The sequence below is a fragment of the Crocodylus porosus genome, unplaced genomic scaffold (genome assembly GCF_001723895.1).
Source record: "Crocodylus porosus isolate Cpor-Errol unplaced genomic scaffold, CroPor_comp1, whole genome shotgun sequence".
Taxonomy (NCBI): domain Eukaryota; kingdom Metazoa; phylum Chordata; order Crocodylia; family Crocodylidae; genus Crocodylus; species Crocodylus porosus.
In genome coordinates this window covers 43,569,364-43,596,482 of record NW_017728907.1, presented here as the reverse complement: position 1 = coordinate 43,596,482, position 27,119 = coordinate 43,569,364, and the positions used below count along the sequence as shown (strand labels likewise).

General features: G+C 41.6%; 1 protein-coding gene and 1 long non-coding RNA gene across 2 annotated transcripts in view; one reads left to right on the top strand and one right to left on the bottom strand.

Moving 5' to 3' along the window:
- Nucleotides 1-26,084, bottom strand: LOC109307371. Its single transcript, XR_002100250.1, has 3 exons — nt 26,074-26,084; nt 9,205-9,329; nt 1-10 (listed from the first exon to the last, which is right to left on the bottom strand). It is a non-coding gene; the product is annotated as an uncharacterized LOC109307371 (long non-coding RNA).
- The window catches only part of ST6GALNAC3 (ST6 N-acetylgalactosaminide alpha-2,6-sialyltransferase 3), a 346,629-nt gene that overhangs the window by 117,067 nt on the left and 202,443 nt on the right, over nt 1-27,119 (top strand). The window lies entirely within an intron of this gene.

Below are 27,119 nucleotides of genomic sequence, written 5' to 3'. Positions count from 1 at the left end.
GCAGACTCTGCTGTGCTAGCAGTCTGTGTCAGAGCTCCAGCCAGAGAGCAGAGGGGAGGGGCCAGCCCTGCTGTTGTGCAGAGAGCCCCGTCCAGCCCGGAGAGCATGCCAGGATGTTCTACTAAACCAGCAAGGGCCCATAAACCAGTTTGAGCCAAATCTGTTAAGTCTGATCGTACATTCAACCAGGCTTGTCTCAAACCCGTTTCAGCCTTTTTCAAACTTGTTTACATGCACTAAACATCTGTTCTGTTACAGGTTTAAACCAGTTTCTGATCACTTGAACTGATTTATGTGTAATGCCTGTCCCTAGCCCGTATGGTGGTTTGGGGCTTCCCTTCTTTCTGTCTGATGTTCCTGCTTTTTCTGGTTTTCCGCTGCTCCTTGAATAATAGGGAGGTTGACCAAGGAGGCTGCATAGTGCTATGGGGCAAGGGCAGCGGTGAGGCCTAGGGGTCATTCTGAAAGTTTGGACTCCTCTCTTACTATCTGGCTATAATGCAGAGATGTCTTTCTTCAAATCCTGGATCTGAACAAAATTTAGTGTCTTTCTTTTTGTTTAGGAACCCTTCTTTTTGTCTTGCTGCTTCTCATGCTGTTTATTTAGTTGTTTACATAGTTCCAAGTCACTAGCATTGATACCTGTAATATCTCCCTCTTCCCCAAAACCCTCACTCCCATATACTGGCAGCTAAGGGCGGGTCAGGTAAATGTATCTGATGTGTATGATTGAAAGCTCTTTTCTCAACACTTGTGTGACAAACTCTTAGTCATAAGCATCTGTTTAAAAGTGAACATATTTTAAATTATATCACATTTTGGATTTAGCAAATGTATTGCAAAAAGGCCTTCCCTTCTTCTCTCTACGCTCAGCTCTACTTCTAAAGATAATGGAGAAAGATTACTGGATCTATGAACCTGATTCTTTGTCCTTTTTATTTTTAAAGAAGAAATTAATACATTTTTTGCACATGTTGATACTGAGCTTTTATGTAGAAATATGCTTGAAAAAAGGCTGATAGCCACATGCTGCTCAGGGCTTTGTGAAAATGAGGAATGAATAATAGAATTAGTGCTTGCATACTCTGAGACCCTACTCTTAGGGATTTGTCACAACCAACCTAATTCATCATGCATGATGCACTTGAAGTAAGTAAATTATCTTGATGCACCTTACAGTTGGACACTTTGGGTAATCTATATATAAAAAAAAAATTGTGTGTTAGGAAGTATGGGTGATCTGCTAGAGAATAGAGAATTCAGAAATGCAACCTTATGTCTAAGTCAGAAATATGTTGCTATCAGATAAATATTTGCTTTGGCTTAGTTTTGTTTGTAATTTATAAAATTGCTATCACCTATTGTGTGCTCGTCAAATGAAGGATCCCTGCTCCTGAAAAAAATAAAAGCTGAATACAAGAAATATGGCCTCCTCACTAAAGTTCTGGAACCAAAGCAATTCCCCAGATGAAATGTACGTCATATTTGGAGATGAAGAAGTTAAAAATTTATGTGACTGTATTGGACTTAAGCTACCCAGGGTGCTATGTGCTTACAAAAAGTATAAGGCAACTGCATGCAGAATGATGCCTTAAGGATTAAACTTTTGATGGTGGCAATAAATAATGTACAAAATTCAAATGTTGAATGCAAAAGAGACTTCAGTTAGCAGAGTCTTGCTGTGACTCCTTTTCACACAGCTCTATTCATGTTCTTTCTGCTGTTATTCCTAAAACTGGTAGGGCCACCTCTTGAGAATTTTATCGTGGAACCATATGTACACTTTGGTGCACTTTAAAAGCAAATACTCAATTTGATGGCAAAATGAAAAATGCAGGAGAAACAGAGCCTGGCAGGGTCAAGTCCCAGGGTGATCAGCATTACATTTCACTGAAGAATTTTTGCTCTGAGTTATCATGTAAATGATAATACAGTATCCAAAGTCCCTTTGGAGTTGGAATCAATAGGGTAAGAATGGGTCTAAACATTTGTTGTGGGTATGATTTGTTCTTTTTTGTTACAGCAGGGAGTTGCTTTGTTGTTGTTTCAAATTGATAATATATACACAAAGATGCTGCAAAGAGAAATACTCAGAAGTCAAGAATCAGACATGACAAACTTAAAGTGGCTGGTCAAACGGTAACTCTTCTTCTTTATGAGCTCAACAATGCAGCTGCTCAGCATGTTACTCTTCCAGGGCCCCTGCTGCAAGTTATATATATTACGCAATTAACTTGTTAATCATGCAATAAATTGAGAGCAGCAACATGTGCAAAGAAATTATCACACAATAAAAATGACAATCCAACTATAAAAAAAAGCCAACCAGCTATAAAGTTAGTGCTTGAAAATGTGTAACTCTATAGCTGATTTCTATCCAGCTATTATTTGAATGTGCAGCAGGGCCCTAGACATTGTCAGTAGTAACGTGAGCCAGGTAGTTCTACAACAGGTCTGACGGTTCTACATAAAATCAGAAAACAAGCTTTAGCCCCCATCTAGAAATGTAGGAAAGCTGAATACATCTTCTGCATACTCATTATGAGCAATACTCCCCTGCTTTTAAGCACTGAGTCTGTGTCAAATCTAAGTAATATAACTGAATCAACTCCTATGAAGGCCCCTTTACCTAGCACCCGAAGAGCTGAAGTCAGTTGGTAAGGTGAGCCTGCCTTTGGACTAGATTCAGTTAGAGCAGAGACAAGACCATGCTCAGAGGCAGTAGCGTGATGAGAGAGAGCTAGTATTGCAAGGGGTGGCAAGGACCTGGAAGCCAGCTACCATTTCATTATAGGGGAATGTTTTTGTCCTTCTCTTCTCCTCTTCTGCATATGAGTCCAATATTTGGGGGAGCTTGTACATTTGTGTGTGGGGAGTTGATGAATCGGGCACACAGTGCTGTGATTGGCATGAGGAATCATGAACAGGCATGTTAAGGGATAGCTAATTAACCTACCTATTTAATACAACAGCATGTGGGATTGCTATTAACTGACAAAAAAGAAAAGAACATCCCCACCACCACTTTTTTCCTATTTAAAAACGCATAGGAAATTTGATGATTGTTTGGCTTAAATCAAAGCTACAGTAAGCTGCCTAAAAGTAAAGAGCTTAAAAGTTCAGATATTAGGGATTGTCTATGATTCTGGAGTTTAGAAAAATTAGATTTTACACCTCTGTGCTACAGCAGCAGAGGAATAAACTGAAACAAGTAAAGGAGAGACTGTTCAGAAACTGTTATGAAAAATGAAAATTGCCTGATGTACACATTCAGGAATCCATGGAAGAAATTGAAATCCAAACCCCTTTGAAAAATTGTTTATTCCCTATCCATAAATCAGAATTACTGTCAAATAAGTACTTTGAAGTTATAGGACAGATTGGCATACGCCCTCAAGAAGCCAGGTGAAGCTTTAATAGTTTGGTCCATCAAAATAAAAGTGAGATTTGAACAGGGCACAGGGAGGAAGCTAGTCACAGTGGTTTGTACAGAACTGCACCTCATGAGTTGCTTGGAACAGAAATGCGATCTGAGCTTGCCAAAAGTCAACAATATTTTAGTCCTAGTAGCAGGAAACGTAGTCAACTGTGCTTTACTGAGAGCAACCAAGAGGGCGCAGGAGACGAGAGAGACACTTTGAGGTTTCCTAGTTGGAATTCTTGATCTTGAGACAGTGTCTTTACCAAAAGTTTGTTGTGACCTAAGATACGTGCAGTCCTTGTACCAAGCATGTCTTCTATTTGGTCTCATAGGAATACAGTATGACAGCATTTGGATAATGATAGAATCATTTGAAGCAGCAGCCAGGTTGCTGTAAAAACTGCCTGATAAACCATATGTTGCTGGGAAGGAAGTATCTAAATAATGGGAAATTGAGCAAGGGTAGTGAAGTGTGCCTCTGTGACCATACACAGTTTGGACCAAGCTGTGAAACAGAAGGGAAAGGACAGTCCTACTGCTGAATGAAATAGGGGACATAAGACTAATACTGATGACAACAAAAATCTAAGACCCAGAATTAAAGCAAGCTGTCCAGACATGTTTAAAAGGGGAGATCTACAGAGCAACAATCTCTGAGAAGGTGATGTGCTAACTGAAGGCAATTGGCTACTCTACAGATGTGGAAACTAAGAACACTGCCAATCAGGATGCCATGGCATTCAAGAAACTGGCCAAAAGGAAAATAGAAAAGGATCCCTCCAACTTGATCAGGAGTGACTAGCAAACTTTGCAGTCTGTAAGTCAACTTTAGCATCAAGCAGAAAAATCTCAAGAGTTGCAGCTGAAACTGTATCTAACATATCAGGAGTAATGTTGCGGGAGGAGCGGGGAGGGAGGATTGCCATCCAACAAAAAGCAGCAAACTTGGAGCTAAATTGGTTGGGAAAAGATGAATACAAGATGGTGTCCCCTTGATGACCTTGGTTCTTTTGAGAAAACCACACAGGTGTGTGTGATTTTGAGTCAGTGGGTAGATAATCAATCATCTCCCAAGGGTATGACAAGCCTTAAAAGTTTGAAGCTTTTATTCAAGGTGTAATACTGACATCATATGAACACGGCTGTAAACAAAGCATTCTGAATACTTATGCCAGTTTATTAGATGTCCTTTTGAAATGCCTTGTGTTATATCTGGTGACTTTGTTATATGGTTATGCCACAGATTAAGCAGGACATGTTATTTTCTAAGTCGCTAAAGATATTCATATCTTAATCATCCGTGGTACAACAGTTGTCACAGACTTCACTAGCAGCTTTCCACATTAAACATGATTTTTTGCTGAGCCCTTGCCTCATTCAGGGCATGTAATGGGCAGTCCTTATTCAAGAACATAGTGTGGCCCCATATATCACATATGTTCCTATTCTGCACAGTCTGATCTTGCAGTAAAGAATACCTGATTCCAGTTGGAATTTCTTAGGGCTCCCATCACCAGAGTACCCAACTACTTTTCAAGGATGGATGGGTCATTTATAAAAGCCCTGTGAGGTCAGGCATTTAATAACAGTATTCATGAACAATATTTCCCTTACTTACATTCTCCTTTAAGACCCATTTATACTGCTAGGGTGGATACAGCAGTTTTACTGTAAGTGGGAATCAGGTCCATAGTCACTTTTCCAGTTTAGACATGACCGAATGAAGAGGAGGAAGAACAGGGTTGCTAGCAGTAAAACTACTGGTTACTGACTAATAGGACACTTCCTATGGGTGAAGCAATCCTTTTTGTTAATAAAATAGAGAACTGTTGTGTTTGAAACATGTTTTTTCCATGAAGACCACAAGAAGAAGGAGCTTTTGACTGAGGAAGGAATATTGACTTTGTTGGCTAGATCAGAGAGGGTTTTCCATATTTACAAGTTAACTCAGGAGTGGACAATTATTTCAGCTGAAGGGGCACTTAATGAGTTTTGCGGAGGCATTGAGGGCCACAAGGCCCACCTCCCCTTGACAGGTGCCCTGCCCCCTAGTCACCATCTTGTGACCCAAAGTCCCACTCTCTAACCCCCAATCTTTGCTACTGGAAGTTTCTCCCCTTGTCCAAAAAGTACTCCTTGGGGAAGGGAGTGTTGCTTATTTATTGTGTATGGAGGGGTAGGGGTGTGTGGTTGGGGGAATATGTGGTTAGTGTGTGTGTGTGTGTGTCTGGTGCAGGTGGGGTGTATCAGTGTGGTATGTGTGTGGGGTGATGGGTGGATGTGGTTGAGGTGTGGGGTATGTGGGACTTGGATGTGTGTGGGGGGAGGTGTGAGTATGTGTGGATGTGCTTGGGGGTATATATATAATTGGGATTGTGGGGTGTGTGTGAGTATGGTGGAGTATGGTGTGGGGTGTGGGATGTATGTCTGGGTATGTGTGGGTGGGATATGTGGGTGGGGGGTGCAGGTATGGTGGGGATTAGAGTGGTGGTGGATGTGTGGATGTGTGTGGAATGTCAGGGGTACAGGTGTTGTGTGTGGGTATGGTGGGGAGTGTGGTTGGTGTGTGGGGTGTTTGCATAGGTATGGTGGTGGGGAGGATTGGGTGTGTGCATGTGGGGGGGGGAGAATCAGTGCTGCCTGCCTGATTCCCAGTATGCTGCATAGAGTAGGAAAGCAGCTGCTGCCCACAGACAGCAAGAGAGGCCCTTGAAGAGGGGAAAGGAGCACAGGGAGCCAAGCCTGGCACCACTGGCACTCTTTATCTCTGGTGCAACACTGCTGGGGCTGCAGCCAGGTCTGTGCTGGCTCCTGCTGCTTCCATCCCACATGCCTGCCTGGCAGGGCTGCACCAGGTCCACACTGGCTGCTGCTGCGGCTCCTGCCCACCTGCCTGCCCCATGTCTGCCTGGTGGGGCTTTGAGAGTATGCTTTGTGAGGAGCTGAGCTCCTTCATGCCCCACCTTTTCCCACACACTCACCCACCCCCAGTAATGGACAAGCAGGACCAAAGGCAGAGCCCAAACCACTCCCCTCAATACTGTAGCTTCCCTTCCCTACCTGCTGCCAGGAGCACTGCAGCAGGGACAGGAGAAGTTGTCACTGGAGGCTGGGGGAGCCCAGCAGTTCCCTGGGCAGCCGCAGTGGCAGCCCTGCCAAGAAGCTGGGGCTGGCGCCCTCCACTAGGAGGGGATGAGAGTGCAGCAGGCACTGCTCTTGGCGGGAACAGGCAGGACTCAGCCCCATGCAGAGTGCAGGAAGGGCAGCCATTGGCAGGGCCGGATACAATTAATTGTTGGGTGCCTGTCTGCAGGCTGGATCCAAGTGGGCTGAATCTAGCCCATAGGCCATATTTTGCTCACCCCTCAGTTAACCTTTAAAAAAGGCTCTGAAGCAACTGTGGGGAAAGCAGACAGACTTGTGATTGCAACCATTTTCCAAAAGTGCGAGGGACTGACACTGGAACTTTGGAAAACATTTTGAAGAGGGCTGAGGTCTGAAATGTAGCCGGGGATGGGGTTGCATAGGACCTTGAATTTAAATGATGAGGGAGGCAATGGAGATCTTCAAATGGGAGGCAGGTGTGTTAAATTGATAGGTGAGGAAAATGATTTTAGTAGTTGTGTGTTTTGTGCAGGCTTAGAAGGACTGAGAATGAGTGTGTTCTGAGAAGGGAGCGGTGGACTAAGGCTGGGAGCTAAAGATATGACTGAATATTCCAGCCATGTGGATGAAGAGAATATATCCTTAAAGTATACAAATGTGTCTGTGTCTGGTGAATCTTTCTTTTCAGTCTGCAGTAACCACCCAGCTCCTGGTGACTTCTGTCTCTAAACTGGGCTTTAAAATACCCCATCCAAGGTGTAGGCTGTGAACTGACTGCCTGTTCAGTACTTGCCCATTTTCTGCGAGATATATTTAATATAGTCTCTTTACTACTTTAAGGGACAGCTACAGCTGAGTAGCTGGGATGATAGAAATGCTGTACTTTATTTTTTCCAATTTATCTAATAATTCAGTACAGTGGAATATGGTTACTTTATTTGTAGAGTTGGATGCCTCACTCCACAAATCCACTATAAATGTAATTGAGTTCAGTTATTCTAGTTAGACAGTGAATGGCAGAACATAATGACACTGCATTACCAGGCTAGTATAGTGTATTGTAAAGATATTACAGTGTGATTACTAGAATGGACGTCCAATTCCATGGTCTTCCAGGCATTACAGTTAAGTCACTTGTAGTTCAATATAATTTTCACCTGCTTCCCCCCACCCCTGCATTTCCATTTTATCATCACTGTCAAAAATCTGACATTAGCTTACATATGCACTTAGACTCACTAGGGCAGAAATATTCAACACACTGAATGTTGACTGCCTTCCCACATGCAGCCGGGAAGGGAGGGTGTGTTTGGATAATCTAAAACTGACAGCAGCATGCAAGTATAACATTTTCTTTCAAAAATCCCCTTCAGTGAATTTTATTGGAAATTTTTGGCTAGTATGTGGGTTGAATGCTTGCTCTGGTGTGTTTTGGTGGGAAAAATACAGCAAGATATCTCACCATCTGTGATACGGTGTGTTGACTCTTCAGAGGAGCTGCACAGTTGTTATCAGTCAAGTTACTTTATCAAACAAGACCCTGCAGTACTAGAGGAATGTTTGCATCAGAGGTATAGTGAAGAATAATTTATTTCCTAAAATTTTTGGGTCCTTGATATGTCATATATGAAGACAGGCTTGCTGTATTCATATGAGCAAGGCACTTGAGATGCACAAGAGATGCTGTACTCACACAAAATGCTTTCATTCAACGATGCCCTCGAGCAGCTGTACAAATCAGAAATCCATGCCTGGAGGTTGTAATCCTTTAAGACAGATTTCTCAATCTGCTGGGTTAAGGTGTACTCAGACACCATTTCTGGAACATGCCGAGCCAATCAGGAGTTTGCGTTTCTCTGAATGTTAAAACCTTCTGTTTCAAGAAACTGTTATTAAAAACTTACAGTAAACTATTTAATTGAACATCAGGCTCTCGCATGCCTGATTTTTTTTTTCCCTCTTTAAATTTAGTTTAGCAATAGGAACACTGCTTAAACCAGCTAGCCAAAGTCTAGGAATACAAAAGAGTAGTCTCTAGTGAACGTATTCTGTTTTTTTCATTAATTAAACATTCAACATCCTAGCATGCTAGTTTCTCACTTGTTTCAACTGGATCAGCTTCCATTCTCAAACCATGTCGATGCACTAGTTATTTGTAATCAGTTGTTCCCTGGAGAGTGCATTTAAGCGTATTGATGGGGAGTAGAGACTTTGTAGACACGTGATAGATGTTCCCAAGTTCAAGATTTCTTTTTTTAGAGGTTTTTTGTGAAAACAGTGTACAATGTCCTCTACAATTCTGGTCTGATGCAGCAGAGTAACAACACCATGTTGATACTTATCAAATCTAATACTCCATATATGTCTTTAGCAAATACCTCTCCTGTCATTTTGCAGCTCTGATGATGGATTTGGGAGGTGATACAGTCTTACGGGTTTCAGGGATTTATCAAAGGCCTTATGACTTCTATGCCTTTCAGCCTGTGATTCAGTGGCGTTTCTTTGCAGGAGGGAGAAGGGCTAAATGTTTAGTTATTTTGTGAAAATGTAAGGTACTTTTGAACTGAAGTCTCATCTTTCACACTGGAGCAAATTAGGAGTCATTCCATGGGAGCGTGTAACTTTCCATCGCAAGGAAACTGTGTATGCCCCACAACTCCTGGAGCACATGTATAAACGTCTATATAGTCAAGCCAGAGCCCTCTTCCAGGCAGGTGAGTCCCTCATTAGCTCCCCTTTGCCACCTGCAAGCAGCCTCTCAGGCTGGTTGCTCCCTTAAAGGAGTAGGCACATCTCAGTGCCTCTCATCATCCCTACCACCTCCTGGCGTGGGTTATAGGATTGCAGATCCCCTCACACCCATTTGGCTCCTCCTTGTCATTGCTGTGGACCTTATTTCTGGTGTTTGGGAAGTCCTCTTCCACCTGGGTACACTGAACCTCTTCTTCCTCTGCAATTGTGACTTTCTTCCTCCCTCTGGCCTGGCTATACCAGATGATCAGGTACCCTAGCTCCTTTACTTCCCAAGGGGTTCCTGGTACTCTTTCCCTCCACAGACTTTCCTTTATGTCCAAGAGTCTTCCCCCAATTCCCATCAAGCTCTCAGGGCTTCTTGGGCATAGTCTTTGTCCAAATACTCAAATTTACCATGGCCTCTAGGCCTTCCTCTAACACCAGTATACACTTTCACATAAGCCACTCACTCCCCCTACCTTCTTTTTGAACAATCTTCCACCACTTTGCTGGATTAGGGAGGTTTCTGACATGGATCTGAAGTCTACTTTCAGGTCTTTGTCTCATCTCTTTTCCCTTGACTTCTGGCAGTGAGGGATATCATTTTTCTTTCTCCAGGTGCCTCATTTTCCCCTTCCGGGTCACCTGCTTGCTCTTTGGGGCCTCTCTCATTGGCCCTGCCTTGGCAATGCCCCCTCAGTGCATCAAGCTTACTGCAGCTTCCTTCTCACCCCATGAGTATCCCCAACTCCTTACCTTTCTTCTGCAGCTCCTTTTGACATTGGGTTCTCCTTTTCTCTGGGGTACTTTGTGACTTTTCCTCAGGGTTGCTCTTCTGGTGTTGTTTGACTTTCTCTGAAGTTTCACTTAGAGTGCGTCTTCAGTGCCCACCTGCTGTTACCATACTGAAGATCAGTAATGAAGGTATTGGTTGTCTTGGATTTGGAATGTAACCAGTTGATGTTAAAGTGATTCCCATATATGTAATACTAGATGCTGACTCCAAATGGAGGCCTGTCAACAATGACATGATGAACAGCTGCAATATAAATGGAAAAGTGTTGGTGCAATCACATCTCCTTGCTTAACTCCAGTTGTAATAATTCAGGGATCCATTTCTTGAGCCATTGCTTAAGATGGTTGCTGTCATGTCATCATGAAGAAGTCTGATGATGATAAATTCTAGCTAGCATCCAAACCACATCAAAATCTTTCATAGGGGCTTGCTGTTGATTGAATCAAAGCATTTAGTCAAGTCAGTGAAGGCCATGTGAAGATCTCGGTGTTGCTAGCAGCACTTGTTCTGCAGCTGTTTAGCAACAGAAGTCATATCTTTTGTACCCTCTGAGTGGTCTGAAACCACACTGGGACTTGGTATAATCTCCTCAGTGAGGAAGGTAAATGTTGAAGAGAATACAGGTAAGGATCTTTCAAGGTATGGGCAGGACTGCAATATCAGAATAGCTTGCAGCAATTATTGCCTTCCTTGTATATGCCAATGATTTTAAGCACATCTCAGGTCACTGAGAATCTGTTTGTTTCCACATTTTTAGAATGAAAACATGTAGTTGGTGAGAGCATCTTTTAACTTTGCTTATAAATTTCAAGTGGTATTCCATTAGGACTACATGCTTTGCTGTTTTTCATCTGCTTAATGGCTTTCACAGTCTCTTGATAAATTGGTGGATCTTCAGGTCCTTAATGGGGTGTTGTTAAATGACTACAGTGGAGTTGTCTTCAGTGTTAGAACCTTGGTTTAGAAGCTCTTCAGTGCCTTTAGCCATGTGTTGATGTTGCAGTCTTTAAAGTGTTATTTAATCCTTGGGCCTCAGAAGGATGGCTCCTTGTATGCTTGGCCCATAAATACCTTTGGTTACACTAAGGAAACTGTATATCATGGCTATCAGCAAACTTTTGAATCTCTTTTGCTTTGTTCTCCCACCACTTTTTATTTCACTTACAAATCCTCCTCTGGGTCTTAGCTTTAATGTAGCAATAACCGTCTTGCTTTTGTTTGGAGTTGATGGAGTTATGCCAAGCTTTGAAAGCTCTCCTTTTTCTGTCAATGAGACAGAATTTTTCTGCATCATTCTCATCGAACTAGTCTTGATGTTTCCTGAAGCTTAGGGACTTTTAACATACCTCAAGCTTTTCTTGAGGCTCTACCATTGATCAGTGGTATCAGATGGTTGTTTCCTTTGTGTTGTTTTTGAGTGATGCAAATGGACATAATGGACCATTATCAAATGATGATAATTATCAGATCAGATCCATCCAGTAGTCATCTGCGCTGGTCATAGCTCTGCTTTTATGAATGTTGCAATGGTGTCTGGCATATAGAGACTTTGTCAGATGCCAGTGTCATAACAGCGATGTATCCATGATGTCTTTGGTGGAATAAGGAGTTTGTGGTGATGAGATTCTGTTCCAAACACTTGGTCAGGAGAATAATTCCACTTGAGTTCACTTTCCCACCCCTTCCTTTCTAAGGGTCCTATTCCATGGCTCTGCCCACTCTAGCATCACATCACCAGAAGTAATTATTTTAAGTTCTTTAGGGACAGAAGATGGGACTTGTTTGAATTTAGAACAGAATCCTTTTGTTTCATCATCTGCATCAAGGTTTGGTGAATAGACACTGAAAACTGTTTCATGTTGTCTGCTGGTCAGTTGGAGACGAAGGGTCATGAGACTCTTGTTGATGCTAACCTGACACTTCTGCATCTGATTAATAGCCTTGCTTTTGATATCAAAGGCAATGCATACCATATATGTTTCCATCTTTTTTTTGGCTCTTCCTTTCCAAAAAAAAAGGTGTAGCCACCACCATCCCTTGTGAGTTTCCCCTTTCCTTCACATCTAGTCTCACTAGGTGCAGCAATGTCATACTAAATTGTGCCAGTTTTCTGACCATAAGTGCTGTCCTTCTCTGTGGTCAGTCACTATAAGTCTTGTCCATCAGGGTACAGATGTTCCAAGATGCAAACTTCATTACTTGATTTGACCACAGAGACAGTGATCCCACTGGATGCAGCTTTCCAGTCAGGTGAAATGAGACAGACTACGCTTAGGGCATCTTTCTAGCCCCCTCCCCATATGGAATGAGAGAAGTAGATCCTAAATAGACCCACTTAGTCATTTTTGCCACTGCTAAAGTGTATGATTGTCTTCATTCCAAATACAAAATGGCCACCATACAATCATCATCTCCACATAGAACCATTACTAGCAGCTTCCACTATTTGCTAATACCTGCCTCCATCGCCACTCTCACATCACCATAGGACTTGTTATTAAAGGAATTACATCTGTGTTTGTCTTCTTTTTAATGTAGGGGTGCTGTTGCACATGAGCAACCACACAATACTTCATGAGAAGGAAACCGTAATCCAATGGCAAGGGAAACCTAGACAAATAGAGGTTTCTATTCCGTTAAATTTTCATTCACCTTTGCAGGCATTTTGAAGTATTTTTTCTTCATCTGCCTGCTTTTCTATTGAAGTTGGGTTTTTTTAAGTATGGAAATCCAGGAAGGCACAAGACCACTGTCCAGTTTGGTGCACAAGCAAAGCAGGGAGGAAGAAGTAATTTATCGGTTAGTACATCTGGAGGAATATTCAAGAGCACAGCTCCATGCCAGAGCCATGTCCAGTGACTCCAATCCATGAAGTCTTCAGCCAGGTCAGGGTGAGTGGATCTCATCCATTTGTCCTCTGATTATGACCACTTAGGGAGGCTTGTAAAGGAGAGAGGGGGAGCACTATGGGTGAATTTCTTGCCTCTTACTCTCATTTCTCATATTTGTGATCCATTTGAAAATCAAGATGGCTTCTTACTTCCATTAGTAACGTTATTATTACAATTCTACATGTGGGAGATACTGATTTTGTCCTGGGAGACGTCCCTGTTTAAACATTCCACTTTGTCACTGTCTGTGAACAAGTTTCTATTCTCTCTTAGCGCTCTTTTTTTAAGATATTAAAAAAGTAGTATCCTATTAATTCTGCTTGTAAGAATTCACATTTCTGTCTCTTAGGACCAAGGCCAGGTATTTGAAATTCCTTGGTTTTTTTCCTCACCTTTGTTCACTTTGTCACCATGCACCAAGCCATTTCCCAAGCTGCAAGATCAAAATACTGAACTCATCATATATTTATCAAACTGCCTAAAAGACCAGTCAGAAACCAATGCTACAAAAGGCCAAAAGATCAAAATAAGGGCCCGTTTCTATATAGTAACTATGTGCAGATCTTATTTGAAGCCTTTTTATTTTTGTCTTGTCTTTTCTTTTCTGCCTCTTTGAAAACGCAAGGGCCATGACTTTGGTGGCAATAATCTATATTTATAAATGTATATGGGTAGCCCTGGTTGATCAAATAAGGAAAGGGCGTTGAACAATAGAGTAGAAGGAAGATAGAGCACGAGTTCAAAGAAATAGAAGGTGCAATGGGTGGATAATAAATCTCTGTGCTCTTTATTGCAAGCCCCTGTCTTTTGTGATGTGTTTATATTGAAAAAGCAGTAGTGAGTTAGAGTTTAATAGTTTTCTTCCTGTTACACTTGGGCCAACAGACATATGTCTGACTGAAGCAAGCTTCATTTTATTTTTTCATAATTTTCATAATTTACATGCATTTTTGTTGTTGTTTAACAGTTGTGGGATCAAACTTCTACAGGCAGCCAGTTAATGCATATGCAATGATCTGCATGTATGTTATTTGATTTACCAGTACTTTTGCATGCTGCCTGTGGGGTTTATGTATAGATTCATGTACTGCACACACGGATGTTTGGACCCAAACAAGCATGTACGAAGTGAAGAAAGGGTGTTTTGAAAATTCTTTTGTTCCTTTATGTGGCTTGCTCCTCATTCATCACTACAGTGCCTCACACTTAATAGCCTTGCTAATAAAGAAGAAAATCAATTTCACTTGACCAGATTTCCCACAGAGATAGCAAAAGTGTTATTTTTGTAGAGTTTGTACTTGGAGCTTTTACAAGAAAGAACTACAAACCTTACTAAATGCCAGTCTAGACCACAGTGTGTTTTCAGGTAGTTAAGGGGGAGATATGAAAGTGATATCTCCCAATGAGGACTGTGACGAAAAATCCAGTTAGACTGTGAGGCCCTTCTTCTTTCTGACTTAATGCCCTACACCAGTGGTTTTCAACTTGTGGTCCATGGAGCCCTGGGGGTCTGCAAACTGTGTCTAAGGGATCTGTAAAAGATGACTACGATCAATCACAAGTATGTGAATACCCACACTTACAATTCCAAGGGCTCTGCACCTCCATTCAAAATTTCCAACGAGGTCTGTACATCCATTCAAAATTTTTTGTGGGGGCACAAATAAAAAAGGTTGAAAACTACTATCCTACAACAAATGAGTTCCATTTGAAGTTAGTGGGACCACACATTAAATAATTAATTTTTATTTAAACAAGATGACCATAATCTGTCCCCTAATAAAATGTACCTAGTCAAGCCTTCATGAAACCAGAACTAAATAAACAGTTCCTGATATGTCCTAAGTTATTTATGGTATGCTAGACTTAGGGTGAAAACACATCTGAAACCTCCATTTTTTGGTACTCCCCTGTACTTTGACCTTTTTCTTGATTCAGAATATTATAAATGCCAGTCATGAGATTAATGGGTTTTGTGATTCTAGGGACTGAGCTGGACCAGCTGATTATTATAGCCAGTATGATCTGTGCCAATTTGCTGCAGGAGTTCCACTTGGTGGAGTTCTATGATCACCCACGTACAGGAAAGCCAAATGAAATGGTCAGAATAGGTCCTTTTGACCCTAAAATTTATTAGTCCAACCTGAGACGTTGTTCCCTAGTCCAGGAGTTTGTAATAAATAAAGAAAGAACATTTTTAAAAAGCTTTTCTTCTAGCTCATGGGACAAATGGCCTTTATTTGATAGCCTCTCAGTAAACAGCAAAGTGGTTTTATCTATAATAGTTCAGCCCTTACTACTTAATAAATTGTGACTTATTATCCAGATATTGTATAATATGATATACACCATACTAGAAAATGCAGTAGCCTTTATGCCAGCAAGACTTTAGTCTTGATTACTCCCTACCCACTATGGAGTCAATGGTATCCTTGTACAACAACTTCCAGGAAGAACTTGCAACTAAATCTTTGTACCTAGAAACTCAGTGCCCAGGTATATTTCTGTCTAGGTCAATGATCTTGGTAGCGATAAATAGCGTGTGAAGTAATGAAGAAAAGAAATTGCACAGCTACACAGAAGCGTTCCTATCCATCTTTCTTTCTCATATGTATTTAAAGCCAGGGATTGTTAGAGGTTAAATAACTTGCCTATAGTTAGCGATACAAATAGGATGACTTCTGATTCCCTTTGAAACCACTTCCACTGAAAGCTAACTTATTCTTTAAGTGCCATCGTGCATTTCTTCTTTTAATTATTCTCACCTGTTTGGTTCTGGAGTTCAAAACCACAATTTAGTCTAGATGTACACATTACCTCACACTTAATAGTTTGCTACTTATTCTTTGAAATGGTCTTAGATCTTTGAAGTATTAGACAATTAATGGATTCCTAATTAAAGTTAAGCTTAATGACTGGAAGTTCCAGGTTCACCTCTGGTTAGAGAAGTGGTCCTGTTTTTAAAAAGCTTTTGACTGCTAATGATTCATTCAGTCAAGTTTTGCTGGCAGTTGTCTCTAGGAGGAAAAGATTTATAATTCCTGGAAATTAATTTAATCACTAGACAATTTAACTGTTGTATATTTTTAAAAAGATTTTAAAAAGTTAAATGACAATGAACTGTAGCATGGATTTGTCTGTTTATAATATCATTCTGGATAGAACTGTATGATCAAATTAATTCTTGAATGGACATTAAAAACTCCTTTGATGGGATAGTAATTAATTTTTAGTCTGTTTCCAGTTGAGTTAGAAGGTACCAGTATGGGGACGGAGATTAAGCAATGAATTTCTCTTATTTTATTCATGACCAGGCAACAGTATAATTTTAAGCATCAACTTTGACCGTGGCATCCTTCATTTCACGAAAGAGTTGATCTGTGAACTGTAAATGAAGGTGAAATACTTGAATAAAGAACCATTCTATGGCTTATAGCTTTAATAGTAGGAGAGTGCAAGCCTCACATGGCTTCAATTTGGCATATTTTGAAGAACTGTTAAAAAAAAAAAAAAAAGGGATTACTTTGTATTTTGATGTAATTGGTTTGTCTTTTGCAATGTAGGTAGACTATTATCACGCCATTTCTTTTTCTCTGCTACAACTTTGAACTGAGGTTCTATTCTGGTTAATTGTCCCTATTGATTCGACCACACAGTGTGGGGGAAAACTCATTTAGTAACTATATCACTGTAGCAACTAGCCTGATCTGGCTTAATAATAATTTTGCTGCAGCTGGCTAAGGTTGTTACTTTTTTGCAGTGATGAGGGAATAATCTTATTGTGGCTGTGCAACAGGTTTGACCAGTTCTTTTTCCTCTCTGGTCATTGTTCAGTTAGATTGTCTAGATTCACTGACCCATATGTTGCTCAGAATCAGTGTTCTTGGTTAAGGAGTATGGGACAAATTGCACCAGAATGCATGGAGAATGTCATTGGTGTAGATGAACAGACACTCCTCAGCTGTGATTGGGAAGCAGAAGAGCTGCACTGTAAACTCCACTGAAATCGTGTTTGTTGTAAATACCACAAGTGTCATGATGAGGATGCAAACATCCTGTTTTTGTTGCAATGCAAATTGGGCCACAAGGACTTTATCTGCTTATTGGTTACCCTATTCATCAAGAAACATCGGCTCCATAAGCTCTGTTTTGAAGATAGCACTTCAACATCTAAGAAGGCAGCTGTCAATAACATCAAGAGGATTGTTCAATGCAAACTCAGAGAGATCCAAAACTTATAGCTGAGCAAAAAGGCAGATGAGATTCAGTCCTACACAGGCAAGAACAATATGAAAAATTTTTATGATGTTCTGAGGGCGGTCTACAGGCCAGGGTCATCAGGAACATCTCCAATACTGAGTGCTGATGGCACCATACTGATCATCAATGAAGAAAAGATATTGCAGAGATGGGCAGAGCACTTCAACATCTTCAATCAACAATCTTCTATTAGTGAGGAGGCAATTGATTGACTTCCCCAGGTAGACATTAAGATATCTCCTGATGATCTTTCAATGCTGACTGAGACTGTGAAAGCAATTAACCTGCTGTCAGGTGGTAAAGAATCCAGAGCAGGTACTATATACCAGCAGAGGTCTACAAGGCTGGAGGCTCACACATGGCTTTGAAACTGACTGAACTCTTCCAGTCAGCGTGGACTCAAGGTACTATACCCCAGGTATACAAGGATGCATCCATCGTCCACCTGTACAAGCAGAAAGGCAATAGACAATCCTGCAACAACCATGAGAGCATCTGCTTGCTATCAATGTCCAGTAAAATCCTCACCAGAATTGTGCTGAATCACCTTGCACAATACATTGAATAAAGGCTCTTGCCTGAGAGTCAGTGTGATTTCAGGAAAGGACATGGGACCATAGATATGGTGTTTGTAGCTCGTCAGCTTCAGGAAAAATGCCAGGAACGGAACTCCAACCAGTACGTGACATTCATTGACCTGACAAAAGCATTTGATACAGTCAGTCAGGAGGACTTTTTGAAGATCATGGCAAAATTCAGTTGCTAGAGAAATTCATCATAATGGTTTGGCAATTCCATGATGGCATGCTTGCTTGCATTGTGGATGACAGTGAGTCATCTGAACTATTCTCAGTCACCAGTGGAGTCAAGCAAGCCTGTGCATTGGCCCCCAGCCCTCTTCAGTATGATGTTCTCTACCATGTTTACAGATGCCTCTTGTGACTGTGACACAGGCATTGACACTGGGATTGACTGATGGCAAACTCTTCAGCTGAGGATACTACAGGCACAAATGAAATTACAGGAAGTGACTGTTCCCTGAATGCCAAATCTGAGTCCGATATGCAATGAAGTATAGACCATTTCTCTTCAGTTTGTGACAACTTTGGTCTCACAATCAACCCTAAGACAAAAGTGATGCCCCAACATGCACCAGGAAAACCTTACGTAGAGCCTACCATCCCAGTGACCAGTTTGGGGCTGGACTCGATGCTCTTCCGAGGTCCTTTCCAGCTCTAATGTCTATGAAATCTATGACTAGCCAAACCCTCCAGGCAGTGGGCAAATTCACTTATCTCAGCAGCACACTGTCATGTGGAGTTCACATCAATGATGAAACCAGTGCCAGAATTGCTAAAGCATGCATGGCCTTTGGCAGACTATATGCAAATGTGTGGGAGTGCAGAGGCATCAATCAACAAGCAAAACTGGCAGTCTACAAAGCCACTGTGTTACCAATCCTGATGTATGCAGGTGAAACCTGGACAGTGTACAGATGCCATGCTATGAAGCTGAACCACTTTCACATGGGCTGTCTGAAGAAACTGATGAGGATAAGATGGCAATACAAGACCCCAGACACTGAGGTTCTTACTTGAAGCAAGCATTCCATGCATCCATAATACATGTTCTGCTTTTCATATAAGGGAATGCATAAACCCCTCTCTTGCTGTGAGCAGATATTTAAACAGTAGGGGATTCAGCCTCCATTCATATGAACAGATATACTTTGAGAGGCATTTTGCCTGGGATGTGACTTGAAAATGGAAATGTGACTTGCTTGGTTTGAATGTACACTAGTTCTTTCTCAGCAGTTGGACTAACAGAAAAAGCAAATGATCTCAATTTATTGCCTGAGAAACAAAAAGCAGTGGTGTAAATATGGTCAATCATAAAGGCAAAGCAAACAGCATTCAGTACATAGTTGGTTTTTTACTTGGAAATTCAGCTGGCTAGATAGGAAGTGAACAAGAACTCATAATGTGAAGCAGTGGCTAGACAGCCAACTCGAAATCTAGATGTATAAGTAGGAGCAAGAAGGTGGTGTAACTTCTATGTACACTTTAATGTTCCTATATTTAGTTCTAGGCTTCAGAAAGTATGCTAGAAGACTGGAGGTTTCAGAAAAGAGCTACAAGAATGATTCTGAAGTCTGGAAAGTCTGCCATGTAGTGAGACTGATAGAAATTTGGTCCTTCTAATTTATCCAAGATAATATTGTGAGGTCACTTGATCAATGTATTTAAAGTACCTGGGGAGACGTAGAATTCTTTTGTATTAAGAGACCAAAGCATAACAAGAATCAATCCTGCAATGCCAGACAAATTCAGACCAGGCACAAAGGCTGCCATTTTTTGTCACTCCGAATTCTTGAATTTATTTAGAAACATATTTCTGAAAGTTATGCTCTAGCAAAACCAGAAGTTATAGTCTCAATATGGAAATAAACTCAATAGGTGAAGTTCTGTGGCTTGTGTCATACTGGATGGCAGACCACCTGGTGAATGTTCCTCCTAGATGTCTGGATTTTGAGGATAGAATTGAGTGTCTACTTACTAATTTTGCAGATTGCTGAGTGGGGCTTTGGAGAATAGGATTAGGAGAAATGGTCTGAAATGAATAAGATTAAATAAGCAGGGATGCAAAGTACAGCATTTAGGATGATACAAGCAAGTATGCAAATGCAGATTGGGGAATGACTATGTAGGCTGCAGTACTGTAGAAAAGGACCTCTGTATTATACTGGACCACAAGTTGAATACGAGTCAGTAGTATAATATTGTCCTGGACTGGTAAGAGCAGCCACCATGTGATTCGTAGTCCTGGACCAGCTGGAGCAGGTGCCACAGGCACTGGATCCTGTATGTGTGGTGGGGGGCCAGCATTAGGGGCCAGATGATGTAGCTCTGCAGCCTTATTTTTGGCACCACTGACATAAAGCATTGTTATGAAGAGGATGATGATAGAGTATTCTCTGTATTCATGAAGAAAGGGACAAAAAGTGATGGTCATAAATTACAATAAGGGAAACTTAGCTTGGATAATAGAAAAATCTTTCTAACTATATGAAGGTGGCTAGCACTGAAACGGAGGTATTCTGAAGAGCAGGCTAGAGAAACACTTGGATGAGATGATCCTCCCTTGAGCATGGGGTTGGACTAGGTGACTTTCTGTGGTAACTTTATGGCACTTTTTCTCTATGTTTCTATGATTCTAAGTCAAAAAGTAGGATTGGGTTGAGAAGATAGATGTTTAGAAAGGGACTTAAAACACGGTGGGTAAGATAGATAGAGTGAAGGGTAAATACATGGAGAAGAGTTTAAGAGAATGAGGAAATGAAGATATTAGGAATGGTAATTGAAAAAAGAATTTTGGCAAGGAGATGAATAAATTAAACAAGGTAGGGTATAACTAGAGAAGAAAATGGAGGGCAAAAGTACTCCCCTCTGGGTTGAATGAAAACCAGACTTTTTTAAAAGCAATAGTGAAAAATGAGAAGTTCTGTATAATTCAGGAAGGGTTGGATTGAGTAAACAGTGTTGGCAGAGGTTTAAATAATTTATCTCATAGTACTCCATAAAGTAAGTGTAACAGGGAACTCCTGCTCCTGTTACTAGGAAGGCGTGAATAGGTAGGTAGGAAACCAGGGTTCAGGCAAGGAAACCAGCACAGGGGCCAGGTGAACTGAACAAGGGATTAAAAGGCCACACAGCTAAATTAACTATACCTGGCCGTAGGTGAGGGGCAGAAGGTCCAATCAAGTGACTGGAAGAAGGCTGGGCTGGGGGATATAATATAAGCCCGATCTCTGTGCAGGCTGGGGCAGGCCCTGCCTGCAACAGGAAGAGGATCCTGTGAGAGGGAAGCTCCTGGAGGCAGACACAGGCCCTGACAAATTGCCCAAGGGAGCCAAGTTTGAGAGGTCTCCAATGAAAGGTGGGGTCTGCAAGCAACACTTTACCCTGAGGGAAAGAGACCCTCTATTATGAAGCAGTTGGCTTATGCTTCTTTTGTTGATTTCATTTTGGACTTCAGACAAGAGGACCAGATAGTGGCTGTAGGGGTGGAGGAGCCCCTGAGCAGGATGTGCCTGAGTGTGCTTCCCTGCAATAGGCACCAGAAGTTAGTTGCAAGCCAGAGGAGCAGAGACTAGTAAGGTCTAGTGGACCCCATAGGAAAGGGGAGTTGCCATCAAGGCAAGGCCAATATCTGAATGCTGAGGCCTTGAACAGTAGGCCAAGGTGGAGGGTATAGTCAGACAGTAAAAAGGGGCCAAGGCTGGGACAGCCAAGACCCCAAGAAGCGCTTCAATCCTAAGTGAGCTCACCTCCCCCCTGAAAGGGAAATACCAGAAAGAAAGCAAAGGCCCCAAGGTGGGGCTAGCCTGACAAAGCAGACCAGGAGGACCTGTGAGATTATGCCCAGCCCCAAGGACCACTTCCGCCAACAGCCAAGAGAGCAACATCAAGTCATGGCAGATGAGAGACTGGAGGTGAGGTGGACCAGGCAAGGACCAACAAGCAGGGTGGCCCACAAGGAGAATCAGGTGCCAGAGTAGCTACTGCCCTCCCCCCCGCCCCCCCACACACTTTGGGTATCACAGTAAGTAACAGTGCAAAATCAGCTCTAACACTATTGGTAATGTTTGTGGCAATGTAGAGCTACTTGAAGAATCAGAAATGCAATATTGAAAATATTGGAGCTGAATCTCTTTGAACATGAAAGTCTGAAGTTGCACCCTCTAGTCAAAAAACTAATCAGAAGCCTAACAAGCCCAGAGCCTAGCTGTTTAAGCCTATTTTCTAGCTCTGTTGGGGTTGGTTACTTGTGCAAAAGCAAAGAAATTGCAAAAAGATGTTCTGATTGCTAGCATATTCCATTTCTTATTTAATGAAACAAAGTAAAAAAGATCTAATGAAAAAGGAAGGGCAGCATTAATTTTGGAGTTTGAAAGCAAATGAAAAATGATCAGCTGATTAGCGATATGCAATTTGTTCCTTTTAACTTCTCCAGTAATGTGTGAATGTCACATTACATAACGTTTACATTGATTAAACCTGGAGATGAAATAAGATAGGATAGATCTTGTGTTCCTCCCTTGACTGGTGGACAACTTGTCTCATTAATCTCTCTCAGTATAGCAGTCTTAAATTAAATAAACAGCATTATTTGCTGAGATTTATGGCTAAAAGACTTCCAGAGTCACTAAGGAAATCTTGCAAGACTATTTTTGGAGCCCTGGAGGATAATTTTTACGATTTGTGGTGGTTGGAGCTGATCATAAAATACTCTTATAACTTTGTAATGAAGGTACAAACTAGTTCCACAACTTTATATTCTCACAACAAAACTGGGAATGGTAAATGGTGCTTGCCCATACTTGCAAAAGGTTAAGGAATGCTCTCCCCTGCTTAAATTCATCATCTTATCAGGAAGTGCTGTTTCAGCAGCACTGTAATGAAGCTGGAGATGCAGACAGATGGCATTGATCAGCTACAAATGAAGACAAAAAATAAGAGAAAAATAAGCAGAGAAAATAATATAGATCTCCAGTCAGAAATAGCATTTGCTCCATGGCACTTGACTTGAGAGGCACCGATGTTATTGACAAAACTTGTTTTATTTATTAGTACTGTAGAGCTATCTTAGAAGCCAGCTCTTCCTTCCGCTGCTAACAAATGCTGTTCTTGTGGTTAAAGCCCGAAATGTGGGCTCAGGAGAACTGAGTTTGTATCCTGGCCGTGCCTCAGACATCTTGTAACATCTTCTTCCGCAAGTTGTTTCATTTTTCTGTGCTTACCTCCTCAGGCATTACAGTGGAGGCCTCAGAAGCCCTTTGTGTTACTCCTTTAGGCAAGAGAAGTATATAGGGACCTTGAAATAAATGAGGTGCAGGCATGTTACTGCTTGTGAGGGATTCCAAAGCAACAAGGGGGCATGTAAGTACGTAGACAGAACCTGTGTCCTGCATCTTCAGAAAACCTTCAAACTAATGAAGAAACTTTACAACTACCAGGGTTACCAGAAGACACAGAAAAGCCCCAGCTTGCTTATCAAATCTTGGTCTGAAGGTGTTCAGTTGGCAGTTAGAAAAAGGGTCTTTTCTGGCTCTATTCTTCAAGGTGGTAAAAATATTTGTTGGATCTAGTTTTATCGAAGCTCTTTGTTGATTGCAATAAAACCTATTTTTAATATCACACTTTTCATCGGGAGATCTCCAAGGAGATCAGACGGAGGAGGGAGGTATGTATCGGTGTCCCCATTCTACAGATAAAGAAACTGAGGCATAGAGAGGAGAAGTGATTGACCTCAAGTCACCCAGCAAACAAGTGGCAATGCCAAGGACAGAACTGGGGTGTCTTGAATGCAAATGTTATTGTGATCTCCAAGGGTGTTTTTACATGTGCATAGGGGTGAGGGGCTTAGAGTGGTTCCAAGAGCCACTTCAATTAAAGCTCCCACAGCATCTCATATATCAGCATCTCCAGCTTCCAAATGGTGGTGGGGGTGCTTTAACTAAAGCTCGTTCAGTTAGCTTTAGATAAAGCGCCACTGCCACCATGTTGAAGTTCAGGGATGCTGATACATGAGATGCAGAAGCTGTCTGATGCACTGTAATTACAGCACATCAGAGCAGCCTCCCAGCATGTGTACAGGCACCCTAAACCATCAAATACACGTCTTATGTACAAGCTGCTCTTGTTGAAGTAAATGGTAAAATTTCTTTTGAGTAATGGGGACATCATCCAACTCTTGTGAAACTACTCTTACATGTAATGCTGCTTATTTTCTTGTATTGGTGGCACACAATATTAGACCTAAATTGGCCATTGACTATTCCTGTATAACTTGTTCATAGGATTTCATTTCTTGAAAGGTATATTCAAAGTTGCACTTTTAGTGAAATATACAAGCCCCTTTGTTTTATCCAAAGGATGTGTAATGAAAAGCCAGACAGGATAAATTGCATTCTCATATTAAAATGAAATTCTAGTATAAGTGTATTGTGTGCACAAAACAATCCTCCCAGTGTTTTGTGAGCTGCTTAAAAAAATGTAAATCATAGATTTGATTAGATTAGCTGTGGAGTAATCTGCACTGAATAAATCTGTCTTCTTTTTGTGTGATTTGTCAGTGTTTATAGTAGGTTTGTATACACAGCTTTCACCATATTTTCAAGGCAATAAAGCAGCCATGCAGAAAAGCCACCCATAAATGTCAGAAAACAGAGATATTTTGTTGCATTCCAAGGGCTTTGAAGGTCAAGTTCAATTCAGTTAGCTCACCCACTGTAAGAGCAATGTAATATGATGGTAGAACATGTATTTATGTAGGATATGTGTATGTTACTATCCCTGTGCTGTTCTATCACAATAGCAGATCAGTGAGAGACCATACTTTACTTCTTAGAATTTCCTTTGGGAAACTTCATTTTTATCATTTCCTTCAGCTTCTTTTAAAATGCTCTGTGATACAACGTATCAAAAATAATGAAATGATGTTTGCAAAACGCTTTGCATAGTGACCTTGCCTTAGGGGTGCTACTTGACTGGGGAAAATGTGGAAGAGGTTTAAACAGTCTGTCTGTTTGTTTTAAATCATCATGTAGGTTCTGCTGCCCACTCAAAAACGTTGCTTTTTCGTCAGGGTGTTGGCAGGCAGTTAGGAAGCTGCACCTCTGACTGCTCATGTTATGTGCTGGGAGTGACTTTTCTCTGTCAATCTGGGAAGTAATTGTCATCATACCAGCAAAAGCCCTTTATAGTCTAGTAGTATAGAATATTAGTGAAAGGTGTAGTTGAAAGGTTTTCTCTGAGACCTTGGAAAAGGCATAAAGCCTGTGTTTAATGGTATTTGTGGCTTAAGTAAAATATTCTGAAAAGAACTAAAGTGGCTCCTGCTTCCATGTTCTCCTGTCTCCATTTTCATTTTTAGTTGAATCATTTTACATTTAAATGCATCTTTCCGTGGGTGTCTTAGCTAATGCTAATGCTACATGCTGCGGTCTTGGCAGAGCTAGTTTGCTTATTAGTTATCTCTGAGTAGAAATTAGCATTTTGAGGGACTAAAAACTAACTGGTCAAAGAAACAACTTGGGAAAATGCACACTAGATTTCTAATTAGAATCAGGACTTGCCAGTTAAGAATCTGCTCTGGGATGCCCACATCAGTTTTCCCATGAAGCCCAATACAGGCTAGCCAGTGTTATGTGAGCACTTACAGAATAAAGACATGATCAATAAATCTCATAATTAAATTGAGTCCCACTGCCTTGATCAGTGCTTTTATTGAGTCTCAGTGCCTTGATTTAAGGAGCTCCCTAGTCAGCTGAGACATAAGTCATCAACTTTCTGAATAATATCTGAGCAGGCACTGAGTTCTGTGACTACAATGCTGCATATTCTTAGCTATCTGGAGAGTCTCCCTTGTGGCAACTTGTGATAACCTTTAGCTCACACCCTCCAAGAATGAATAATGAACAGAGTCTTATAAGTAAAAGGAAGAAAATTGTATTCAACAGGCAAGAAATGTCATTTAATCCCTACCTTCTTGTGCAATCATATTAGAAATAGTGAGTAAAACAGGTTGAATATTTTAAAGGGAAACCTCTGAGGAACACAGCTGCTGCAGCAAATAGGACCAGCAATATAGGCATTGAATCCTCCGGCTACATTAGTCTTGAACAGAGTGTTGGGGGCATCAGGCTACGTGATACAGCCTTTTTCCTCAAGTGAGATTTAAAATTTAGGGCCTGCCTTCTGTATTACTCCTTAGTTCATACCCTTCTGCCCCAAAGACCTTATCTTCTTGCCCACGTGCATATGTACAGTGCCTAGCACAGTGGACCTCCAATTATTTGGGCCTACTGCAACATATTTGATTCTTGGTCAGCATTAACAAGAGTGCCTATGATGAGTGCCAAATGCCATTGTCAAAAGTGTTTGGACATTGTTTCTAAAACAAAAAAATTGAATGAAATATAAAGCTAGCAGCCCCTGTCAACCTCACAACGGAAAATAATCTACCATAGTAAAATCAAGACCTCTCCCCCCACTGCATGCACACCTGTCAACATCAGCTCTGCCCTGACAAGAGCTGAAAAAACCCATGCATAATGTGATTTGTGCATCTGAATCTCAGCTTCACTAATCTCAACCTATATTCTTAGCTTTACAGCCTTGGTGGGGCTTATACTGTGGTAGATATATTTTGTCCACCTTATTTTTCCCTGCAGGGAAGTGAACAACCTCCTCCCCAAAGCTTCCACTTCCGTCAGGAAGAGAAGCAGTGTAACATTTCAGAACCCGCGCACAAATCCACGGGAGAACGGCCTCTTCGATACAAGTGGTAGAATGTGGATCACATGGCACAAAAAGTTTTAATTGCCTGTGACTGGACACACAGATTGCCACTGCACCCCCTTGATGGCCACCTTTGTCCTGTCCAGCCTTCGCTCCTGCCTCTCAGGGTCTTCCCCTGATGTCTCGCCAGCCAGACCTTAACGCTGTTAATGAAGAGGGAAGGCTGCCCTTTAAAGGCCAGTGAACTTTAGGTGCTCTTCCTAGTGTTTTCTTTGTTACTTTGAGGGCTGAACTTGGCTTGCTTGGCTTGGGGCTCTGATACTGATACCCAAAGTCTCTCCATCTCTCTCCCTCTCTCTTTCTCTGCTCCGGACTAACACTGGATCCCTTGGGCCTTGACCCTTCTTAGGTAGGGTGACCACCCTTTCAAAATGGAAAGGTAGGACACATGCCTGCCTCTCACTCCCTTCCCCCCACAACCATCCCTCTGCCAGCAGCACAGCTAGAGCAGAGCAAGGCAGATGCAAGCAGAGGAATGCAGGTTGCCTGCTGGAGGCTTAGGGCTCCCTGCCCTGCTGCCTTTCCCCTGAGAGCTCCACATTGGCCATGCA